The 11,320-nt window shown below is 37.7% G+C and overlaps 1 pseudogene; it reads left to right on the top strand.

Moving 5' to 3' along the window:
- Window positions 1-6,189: 6,189 nt before the first annotated feature.
- LOC112477074 lies at window positions 6,190-6,309 on the top strand (annotated as a pseudogene).
- The last annotated feature ends 5,011 nt before the right edge of the window (window positions 6,310-11,320 follow it).

Below are 11,320 nucleotides of genomic sequence, written 5' to 3'. Positions count from 1 at the left end.
CCTGTGTAATCCAGATTGATGGCTCCAGTTTCTAGAGGCTGAGAGCAGAGAGGGGTCAACAAAGGAACAATTGCCTCTCCCTGTACCTTTGTCCAGGAGCAAGCCACCACCCCTGACCTCGCTCTGAAGCCCAACAGCTCAGACCCTCCCTGTAAGTTACTGGTACCCTTCGAGCAACTGCCTCACTGCAGAAGCTCAGAGCAAGTGAGTCTGTCAGCAAGTAAGGCCAGGCAGGGCCCTTTAATAAGAAGGTCTCCGCTTCCTGAAGCCCTCTGTCTCACTCAGCCACAACCTCTGCTGTTTTTCACAGCTAGAGTTTGTGAGACTTCTCTTCCCAGCACCAGACCCCTGGACAGGGGAGCCCAGTGTGCAGCCAAGACCCCTCACTCCTCAAGTCGGGGAGGTGGCTCTGTAGCCAAGATAGCCCCCTGATTCTCAATGGGCACATGCAGTTGTGGGACCAGGCCATTTCGTGTCTCTGCCGTTCCTACCATTTTGAGGTGAACTGTTATTTGAGGTGACCTAGTTGTAGAGCTTCTGTTCAGTCAGACTTCTGGCAACTCCATGTACTAGTTGCTCTGTAGTTTTGTTATAATTTTGGTGTGGTCGCTAGAGGAAGTGTGCACAGCCATTACCTTCTATGCCATCTTGAATCTCCTCCAACCAGATGATTCTTGATTCTATTCAAGAAGAGCTGAAACTGTAATTAAGTCTCAGTTTGGTAACATGGAGCTTAGCATAAGCCACTCCATTTGGGGCATGTTGTCTTGTTTTTAAAAGCTCTAACTTATTTAGCTTAAAAAATTCAATAGGCCACTGTGCCATATTTGGAGTAGCATGACCTGAATACAATCAATGGCAGTCTAAGTCTTTCGGGATGCTTTGCCTTTGGGCAGATAAAGGAAGTTAAAAAAAAAAAAAAAAAAGGAAGTTCTCTTCCTACAGCTGTTGATTTTCAAATGTCTTGGGCTCATAGTAACCTTTATGCCACAGTAGCATATTCATAACCCCTTCAAGAGCTTCCTGGGGGAGACCTGGCAAGGTTACAGGAGTGACAAGATAATGAGAGCTATGCTGTGATGAGAGAGCCCAATTGATACTATAGTGAAGAGACTACCTGGAAGAAATTATATTTAAGCTGAAGACTGCAGGACCGTAGTTTCTCCACAAGTGGAGGTGGAGATAAGAGTGTAGGATGGCATCATGAGGAGACAAGAAAAGGAAACTGTCTATCGAAAGGCCCACAGGCATAATGGCAAGGTATATGTAGGAAAATGCGAGCTGACAGAGATTCTTTGCTTGACCACCAAACTTTAGTCAGGCCCCTGAACCTTTTCCTAAACCTATCCTTATAAAATCTCATTTTAACAAAAAAACACAAAGTTAGTTTAACCAGCACTCCAATCCTTGATATCTGATCACTCTTGATATAGAATGAGGTCCCTTAACCTCCACCATCCCTGAAATGATGTTTGATCACCCTGGCCTGCCTGCAGCAAGACTCCTGTTAGGTGAGTTTAACCAGAACTCCCCTTATTCCTGATGTTTCTTCTGAGTAATTTTCCATCTACTGACCCCCACTCTGCTACTTGGCTATAAATTCTTATGCGCCAGTGCTCTGTTTAGAATTAAGCCTAATATCTTTTCCCCACTATAAGATCTCATTTCAGTGGTCCATATACCTATCACGGTGGTCCTGCCTTACCATCTTAAACAAGTGATAACTATTTTATTTCCTTCAAGAAAATCAATCTATAATTTGAGAGAGATGCTGAAGGCTGGTGCTAGAGAAAGAGCAGGCCTTTTACCTTATTTAGCACATGTGTAACCATTTACATTCTGTCTTTTCTGTTAGCCCGAAGTCAGGAACTATGTGTGGTTCACCGCTGTACCCTCAATACCAGACACATAGGTGAATGCTCAACAAATACCTGTTGCCTGACATTTGAACACTAGGCTTAATCATAAAGGAGAGAGGTTTTACCAGATAAGTTTTTCAAAAATATTTTTTGAGGATCTTCCTAAGGCCTCTGCCACAATCTGCTACACATGACTTTTGGGAATCCAAGGGTTGCACAGGAACCCATATCTCCAACTTTATACATTTATAAAAAATATGTCCATGCTTACACAGAGCCTTTACAAGTTTTATGAAAGGCAAGAAGAGTACATTGATTTCACACATGAAAACAACCCTTCACCTCTCCCCGAATCCATGCTCTATGCAACATGACTTCATAGCTCCTCCAATGAAGAGATAGAAATTATTCCTCACCCCTTCCATTTGGCCTGGCCTTGAGTTTTGCTTTGGTGAATAGCATACAACAGAAGTGATGGTGTACTAGGTCTCAGCCTAAGCCTCTGAAGGCCTTGTATACTTCTACTCACTTGGAAACATGCAATGTATCATGTGTATAAAGCCAGACTAGCCTGCTGAATAATGGGAGACACATGGCTTAGTCAAAAATTGCCACAGGAATGAAAACTCAATCACAGACAGATGAGTAAGGTCATCCTAAACCTGATCCTAGATGACCTAGCATCTGCTCCTTCATTGCCTCTTGATGATCTATTGAATCAGCCTGACACAAATCCCAGATCAGCAGATCTACCTAGATGACCGGCTGGGTAGCAAATAATAGTAAATGCTTACTGTTTTAAGTCACTGAGTCTTGGGATGTTTTGTTATGTGGCAATAGCTAACCAACACAACAAGGAAAAATGATTCTTCACTCTCTCATAACCTCTAACTTTTTTCTCTCTAAAGAATCTCCCTCATTTTTCTTCTTGGTGCCTCTCTCCTCTGGTCACTTTTTAATATCCTTCTCTTTCTATTATTCATCCTCTTAAGCTTATAGTCAGATTACATATGGCTTTATAGATCACCACTGAGAAATGAAAATGGAATCTGAATACATATGAAAAGGCATTTTTATAAGTGAAAAGCATATCGTGCAGGAGCTAATTGTGTGTGCATGGTTGAATGACTAAACATGCCCTGGAGAAGTTTTTCAGCATTCCATCAAAGCTTACTCATAATAAAAAACACATAAATAGTGTGTGTAGCCTGATGTGAACGAATAGACCTCAGGTCGGTAGCTTTTCCATTTGCTGTTCACAGGAAGAAAAGAGGCAGAAAGTTGCCTCTCCTTTTAGTGGACTCATTGCAATTAGGTCATGTTTCCTGCCTTGATCCTAATGAACAAGTACTGAAAGAAGTAACAGAAATGGGAATTTTGACATCAGGATTCGGTCAACAGAATTGTACCTTTCTTTCTTGAACAGCCATTTCTCATTGAGGCCTGGGACCTGTTGCTTGGCATTTCCATAAAATCTCATGTCATCATTGTTACTGTCATCACTATACAGATTTAAAGGTGAATTGTATATAGGAGGAAAAAGAGATATGCATTGTTAAGGCTAGATTTAGCTCAGGAAAACGTATTAATCTCTCTGTTTCTGCAAAAAATACCACTATTTATATTTGCGATATGTTTTTTTTTTTCTGATTATTCACGACACTGAATCCTCATAATGTGAGAGAAATAACCAATGTTTAAAGAAAATAAATTATTAATCCAAATCAGAAAACATTTTAGTGGCTGAGAGGCTAACCACCCAATGCTTTGATTTCCTTAATTTTATTAACACATATTTCTTGATTATTTACCATATGTCATTTATAAAGTGGGACTGTTTTTTCACATAATTTGGAATTTTTCTGAAAATTTTCTTGTTGTTTATTTTATAATACACATGTTAAATATGAATTGCTAATTTAAATTTAAAAGAAAACCATGTTTTAGTAAGTTACACATTTAATATAGTACCAACCTAACAAAGTAACAATAAATAATTTAAAACATTAAATTAAAAATATTAATGTTGACTTTGGATAAATAGAACACTTCAAGAGAAGAAAATACAGTATTTTTAAAGGTCATATCTATAAAATGACAGGTATATGAAAGTAATTAAGAAACTGGTGTAAATCCTTTTTTGGCAAGTGGCCAGGTATTTATTAAATAAAACATGATTTCAAAGTTTAAAAGAAAGAAATGTTCCAGGGTTGAGTGTGGACAGGAAACAATGGAAAGCATTTACATTTGCTGAGGAAATAAAATGTTTGCCTACATTTTTATAAAATCGATTACCAGCAGGTTAGTCTAAATCAAGACTGAGTTTTTTTGTCTTTCGTTAACTCAGTCATCTAATTAGAAACAAAAGAATTCACCAGAAAACAGTAGATGTCAAAATGTGGCAGAGCAGAGACAAAAAAAGAAGTGAAGCTGAGGGGGTGAAGCAGACATTATTACATTAAATCTAAAGAAATTAGCAAAGTTGTGTTTCCTTGTGTGAGGAGTGAGGGCTTGAGGTCTTAACCTTAAGCAAGATGAGATAATGTAGAATCCTGCAATGCAGCCGACAAGTCTGCTGTTTCAAGAGAATAAAGTCATTTGGAGGATTGTGGACCTCATGGTGTGGAGTGAAACAGATCAGAGATTCAGAGACTGAGAAATATCAGCCAGTTCTGTGTCCCTAACGACTCTCTCTCCACTTACAGTCTATACTTCAGTGGCTCCCCTGACTTGGCCATTAAGCCCCTAAACACACTTATGCATAGTTCCCTTGGATTTTGGTTTGCTCTGTGTCTGCCATTAGGGGTGTCCCTCCAAGGATAGCCTCTCATGGCCCATAATGCGGGCTCTGTCCCATCTTATCTCATCCCACAGGTGAAGGCTGACTCTGCCTACTTCCAGAAGCCACCTCAAGACTGGTAGGAGGGGTGGAGATGTAAAATGGGCTGGCTTTGCATCCACGTGTGGTGGTGAGGAATTAGAAGGGTTATCATGGCTGCAGAGGTCCCCCTAAATAGTGTGTGGTCCCAGTCCCACACCAGGCTCCTCAGCTTGGAGCACCAGTTCTGGAAAGAGCAGCTCCCACAACATCTGGCTGTGAAAATCAGCTGAAATTCAGTTCATCTGGGTGAAATGGACAGCTACTGGCAACTCAGGCATCTACTTGAAGGAACTGCACAGACTCTCACTCCCAGGCATGCACCCTGGGCTCTGGCAGAGGAAGAGTGGCTGGGGAGGGCCCAGAGACATACAAGGAGAGACTAAGTGTGTGACTTCAAGGCAAGGGCTAGAGGGGCAGCTGCCATTGTCCTTGCATTGAGCCCTCCTCCTGTGCAGCCAGTGGGTGGGTGCCATCTTTCCTGTGTTGAACTCTCCCCACACATGGCCAAATCTGAATTTTCGTTGGTCTGATGAGCCCTGCTCATTCTACCTTGGTGACTCCTGAGACCCTGCCCCACCCAACTCCCATACCACCATACCACCTGAGGCTTTTTCAGTGGCTGAGCCTTATGTACAGCAAGCAGGTGGTGACAGTCCTCAGGGTTTTCTGGGACTTTCTCAGCTTCCCAAGCCAAGTACTAGTGACAGTTGGCCTCAATTCACAGCATGGCCTCTCCCACACACCATCAGGTTCAGCACAGGCAGAGGCCAGCCATGGATCACTTTGTAACTCCTATCAGATAGCCCTGGACCAGTTTCAGGCAGCAGCTAACCTTGGCCTGCACAGGAGCCCCTTCCAAGAGGCCCAAGAACCAGCACACATGGTGGTTGTCTTCAAACCATATAAAACACCACCCGATTATCCCCAAGAGCAGCATACCCAAACGGGGGTCTTAGCAGGCACCTGAGTTCACTGGGACAAATCTTGATCTGTGAAGTCAACTCCTACACAACAGTTTGTATGCTGTGTTCATGGCCAATCCTCACAGTCAGTAAATATGAGGATCAGTTTCACCTACTGACATGCAAACTACAATCAGGATTCAACTACACCATGAGAACACACACAACCCACACAAGGGACACATTTGGAGCATCCAGCTCAGGTGATTAGGTAGACTGCGCCATGGAGTCCCACAGGACAGCTACTACATTAGTCCACCCTGCCAAAACTGGGAGATGTAGCAGATTTACCAAATAAATAGAAATAAGCACAAAGAGGTAGCCAAATGAGAATTGTGGCAATAATTAGCAGATACAGAAGGCAGACTGCGTCCATTAAAAGCCCTGAGGAAAATGAACAATGCACCCTGAACTCAGCAGGGTGAAGGAAGAACTCATCAGTTTCAGAACTTTACTGGAATTGAGGGGAATCAAAAATTCTGGAATCATCTACGGCCATGCCACCCTGGAACATGCCCCATCCCGTCTGATCTCGGAAGCTAAGCAGGGTTGGGCCTGGTTAGTACTTGGATGGGAGACCACCTAAGAAAACCAGATACTGTAGGCTTAAAAATAAAAAAAAATAAGAGATTATAAGCGAACAGGGTCCTTGTAATCTGTGAGGTCGACCAAGGGTTGCCTTGTCCATAAATAAATAAATAAATAAAAAAATAAATAAATAAATAAATAAATAAATAAATAAGATCCAAAAATAGGATAGTTTAATGGACCTCTGAGACAAAATCAAGGTACCAACATTCACGTCATAGAGGTACTTCTCCTTCTCTCAGAAGGAGAACAGAGAGAACAAGGAATTGAGAACCTACTTGAAGAAATAATGACTGAAAATTTTCCTAACCTGGTAAAGGAAAAAAATGTACAAGCCCAGAAAGTGCAGAGAATTCCAAACAAGATAAACCCAAAGACCCACATCAATATACATCATAATTAAAATGCCAAAGGTTAAAGACAAAGAGAAATCTTAAAAGCAGGAAGAGAAAAGCAGTTAAGTTATCTACAAGAAAGCCCCATAAGACTCTTAGCTGATTTCTCAACAGAAACTTTCCAGGCCAGAAGAGATTGGCATGAATTATTCAAACTGATGAAAAGCAACGACCTACAACCAAGATTACTCTAACCAGCAAGGCTGTTATTTAAAATTGTACGGGAGATAAAGAGCTTTTCAGACACCCCAAAAAAAGCTAAAGAAATTCTTCACCACCAAACAGTATTACAAGAAATGTTAAAGGGACTACTTTAAGAAGAAGAAGTCGGGAAAAAAGAACATAAATATGAATAATAAAATGGCAACAAATACATACCTATCAAGAATCACTTTACATGTTAATGGAATAAATACTCTAATCCAAACACACGGGCTGGCTAAAATGAGGCTCGTGCATATGCTGTCTGTATGAGACAACGTCAGATCTAAAGACACACATATACTGAAAGTAAAGGAATGGAAAAAATGTTTATGCGAATGGAAACAAACAAACAAAAAATGTTGAGGTAGCAATACTTGTATCAGGTGAAATAGACATTAAAACAAAGGCTATAATAAGAGACAAAGAAGGACATATCATATTGATCAATTCAACAAGAGGATAAAACCCTAGTAAACATTCATGCACCCATCATAGGATCACCTACATACATAAAGCAAATATTAAGCAACATAAAGGGAGAGATTGACAGCAATTCAGTTACAGTGGGGGACTTTGATATACCTTTGACATCAAGGAAGATCTTCCAGACAGAAAATCAACAAGAAAACAAAGGACACATTAGATCAGATGGACATTTTAGGACATTTCAAACTAAAGCGGAGAATATACATTGTTCTCAAATACACATAGAACATTTTCCAAGATAGACCACATATTAGGCCATAAAACATATCATAATAAATATAAGAACATTGAAATCATGCCAAGCATCTTCTTTGACCAAAATGATATAAAATTACAATTACAAGAAAAAAAGAAACTGAAAAACACAAATACATAGAGGCTAAATAACATTCTACTAAACAATGAATGGGTTAACAATGAGATCAAGGGAGAAATCAAAATATACCTGAGACAAATAAAAATGAAACACAATGACTGAAAATCTATGGGACACAAATAAAGCAGTCTTCAGAGGGAAATTTATAGCAATACAGATCTAACCCCACTCCCTCAAAAACAAGAAAAATCTCAAATAAACAATCTAACTTCACACCTAAGGAACTAGAAAAAGAACAATAAACAAAGCCCAAAGTTAAGTAAGAGGAAGAAATAATAAAGATCAGAGCGAAAATAAACAAAAGTTTAAAAAAATTACAAAAGATCAATAAAACCAAGAGCTGGTTGTTAGAAAAAGACAAATAAAATTGATAAAACTTTACCCAGACTCCTTAAGAAAAAATGAGACAGAACCAACAAGAAAACAAAGGACACATTAGATCAGATGGATTTAAATGATATTTTTAGGACATACTATGAATTAGAAAATACTATGAACACTTACATGCCAACAAATTTAACAATCTGGAAGAAATTCATAAATTCCTAAAAGTGTGGACTCTTCCAAGACTGAATAAAATTTAAAAAAAAACAAACCAGAAAATCTGAGCAGACTGATTACTAATAAAGTCAAATCAGTAATCAAAATACTCTCCCCAGAAGTCCTAACCAAATTGTTTTACAGGTGAATTTTACCAAACATTCAAAAAAGAACTAACACCTATTTTCTCAAACTATTCCAAAAATTTTTAAGAGATCTCATTTTATGAGGCCACCATTACTCTGATTCCAAAGCCAAACAAAGTCATTACAAAAAAATTTATAGGCCAATATTCCTGATAAACGTAGATGCAAAAATCCTCAACAAAAGAGTAGTGAACCAAATTCAGCAATACATTAAAAAGAGCATTCATCACGAATAAGTGGGATTTATTCCTGAGATGCAAGTTTGGTTCAATATCTGCAAATCAATTAACGTGATACACCACATAAAAAATGAAGGATAAAAATTATATGATCACATCAATAGATGCAGAAAAAGCATTTGACAAAATCCAGCATCAATTTATGAAAAAAAAAGAAAACACTCTCAGCAGGACGGGAATAGAGAAAACATACCTTACAATAACAAAGGCCACATATGACAAATCCACAGCTAACATCTTACTCAATGGTGAAAAGTTAAAAGCATTTTCCTTACAATCAAGAACAAGACAAGAACGCCCACTTTCTCCATTTCTATGCGACATAGTATTGGAAGTCCTAGCCACAGCAATCAGACAAAAAAAGAAATAAAAGTCATACAAATTGGAAAGAAAGTAGTAAAACTGTCATTATTTGTAGATGACATGATACTATACATAGAGAACACTAAATATTCCACCAAAAACTATTAGAACTGATAAGTGAATTCAGTAAAGTAGCAGGATACAAAATCAATATTCAGAAATCAGTTGCATATTATATGCTAATAGTGAAGTATCAGAAAGAGAAATTAAGAAAACTATCCCATTTATAATTGCATAAAAAAACACTTAGGAATAAATTTAAGCAAAAAGGTAAAATACTTGTACTCAAAAAGTTATAAGACACTAAAGAAAGAAACTGAAGAAGATATAATAAATGAAAGCATGTACCATATGCTTATGGATAGAAAGGATTAATACTGTTAAAATGTTCAGACTACCCAAAGCAATCTATATATTCAATACAATCTATCAAAATACCAATGAGATTTTTCACAGAACTCTAACAAGTAATCTTAAAATTTATATAGAGCCACAAAAAACCCTGAAAAGCCATAGCAATCTTGAGAAAAAAGAACAAAGTTGAAGATATCACCCTACCTGATATCAAATTATACTACAAGCCTATAGAAATCAATATATCATGCTACTGGTATAAAAACAGACACATCAGTGGAACAGAATAGAGAGTCCAGAAATAAATTCATGCCTATATAGTCAATGAATCTATAACAAAGGAGGAAATAATAGACAATGGAGTAAAGACAGTCTAAAGACAGGTGGTGTTGGGAAAACTGGACAGATACATACAGAGACCTGAAACTAGTCCACTTTCTTACACTATATACAAAAATAAACTAACAATATATTAAAGACTTAAATGTAAGACCCAAAACCATAAAACTTCTAGGAGAAAATATAGACAGTAAACTCTGACATTGATATTAGTAATATTTTCCCTGATATGTTGCCTAGGGTAAGGGAACAAAAGAAAAAAACAGATGGAACTACATCAAACTAAAAAGGTTTTGTACAGAGAAGGAAACCATCAACAAAATGAAAAGACATGGTAGAAAAATGGAAGAAGATATTCGTCAATGATACATCTGGTAAAGGGTTAACATCCAAAATTTATAAAAACTTACACAAATCAACACCAAAAAATCCAACAATCCAATTAAAAAATTGGGCAGAGGAACTAAATAGACATTTCTCCAAAGAGAACATATAGTTGGCCAATAGACATATGCTCAATGTCACTAAGCGTCAGAGAAATACAAATTAAAACCATAAGAGGTATTACCTCACATTTGTCAGAATAGCCATTATCAATAAATCAACAAACAAGTGTTGGCGAGGATGTGGAGAAAAGGGAATCTTTGTGCATTGTTGGTGAGATTGCAAACTGGTGCAGCCACTATGGAAAAAAATATGGAGGTTCCACATAAAATTAAAAATTGAACTACAATATGACCCAGCAATTTCACTTCCAGGTATTTATCGAAAGAGAAGATATATGCACCCCTACGTTCATTGCAGCATGATTTGCAATAGCCAAGATATGGAAGGAACCTAAGTGCCCATCAATAGACAATTGGATGAAGAAGTTGTGGTACATATAAACAATGGAATATTACCTGGCCATAAAAAGAGTGAAATATTACCATTTGCAACATCATGGATGGACCTGGAAGATGTCATGCTAAGTGAAATAAGTCAAACAAATAAAGACAAATACCATATGATCTCATACGTGGAATCTGAAAAACAAAATAAACATAAATAAAATAGAACAGATTCATAGATGCAGAAAACAAGCTGATAGTTGCCAGATGAGAGAGGTATTGGAAGGCAGAGTGGAAAAGGTGAAGAGATTAAGAAGTACAAGTTGGTAGTTATGAAATAGTCATGAGAATGTAAAGTACAGCATAGGAAATATAGTCAATAATATGGTAAGAGTTATGTATAGTGCCAGGTGGGTACTAGACTAGTCAGGAGGATCACTTTGTAAATTATATAAATGTCTAACCACTATACTGTACACCTGAAACTAATATAAAATATTAAATGTCAACTGTAATTTAAAGATAAAAAAATTAGGGAAAAGGTGAAGAGAATAAAGGTTTGAATTTTCAGACGTAAATGAAGTTATGGGAATGCGGTGTACAGCATAGGGAATATAGTCAATAATATTGTGATAGAATTGTACGTTGTCAGATGATTGCTGGACTTATCATGGTGGTGACTTCTTTAGGCATATAAATGTTAAATAATCATAGTGTACACTTGAAACTATATTGTATGTTAGCTATACTTTAATAAA

Source organism: Pteropus alecto, unplaced genomic scaffold, assembly GCF_000325575.1.
Source record: "Pteropus alecto unplaced genomic scaffold, ASM32557v1 scaffold52, whole genome shotgun sequence".
In the NCBI taxonomy this organism is placed as follows: Eukaryota; Metazoa; Chordata; class Mammalia; order Chiroptera; family Pteropodidae; genus Pteropus; species Pteropus alecto.
Note: the sequence above shows the minus strand (reverse complement) of the source record. Positions and strands in the feature narration are given on the sequence as shown.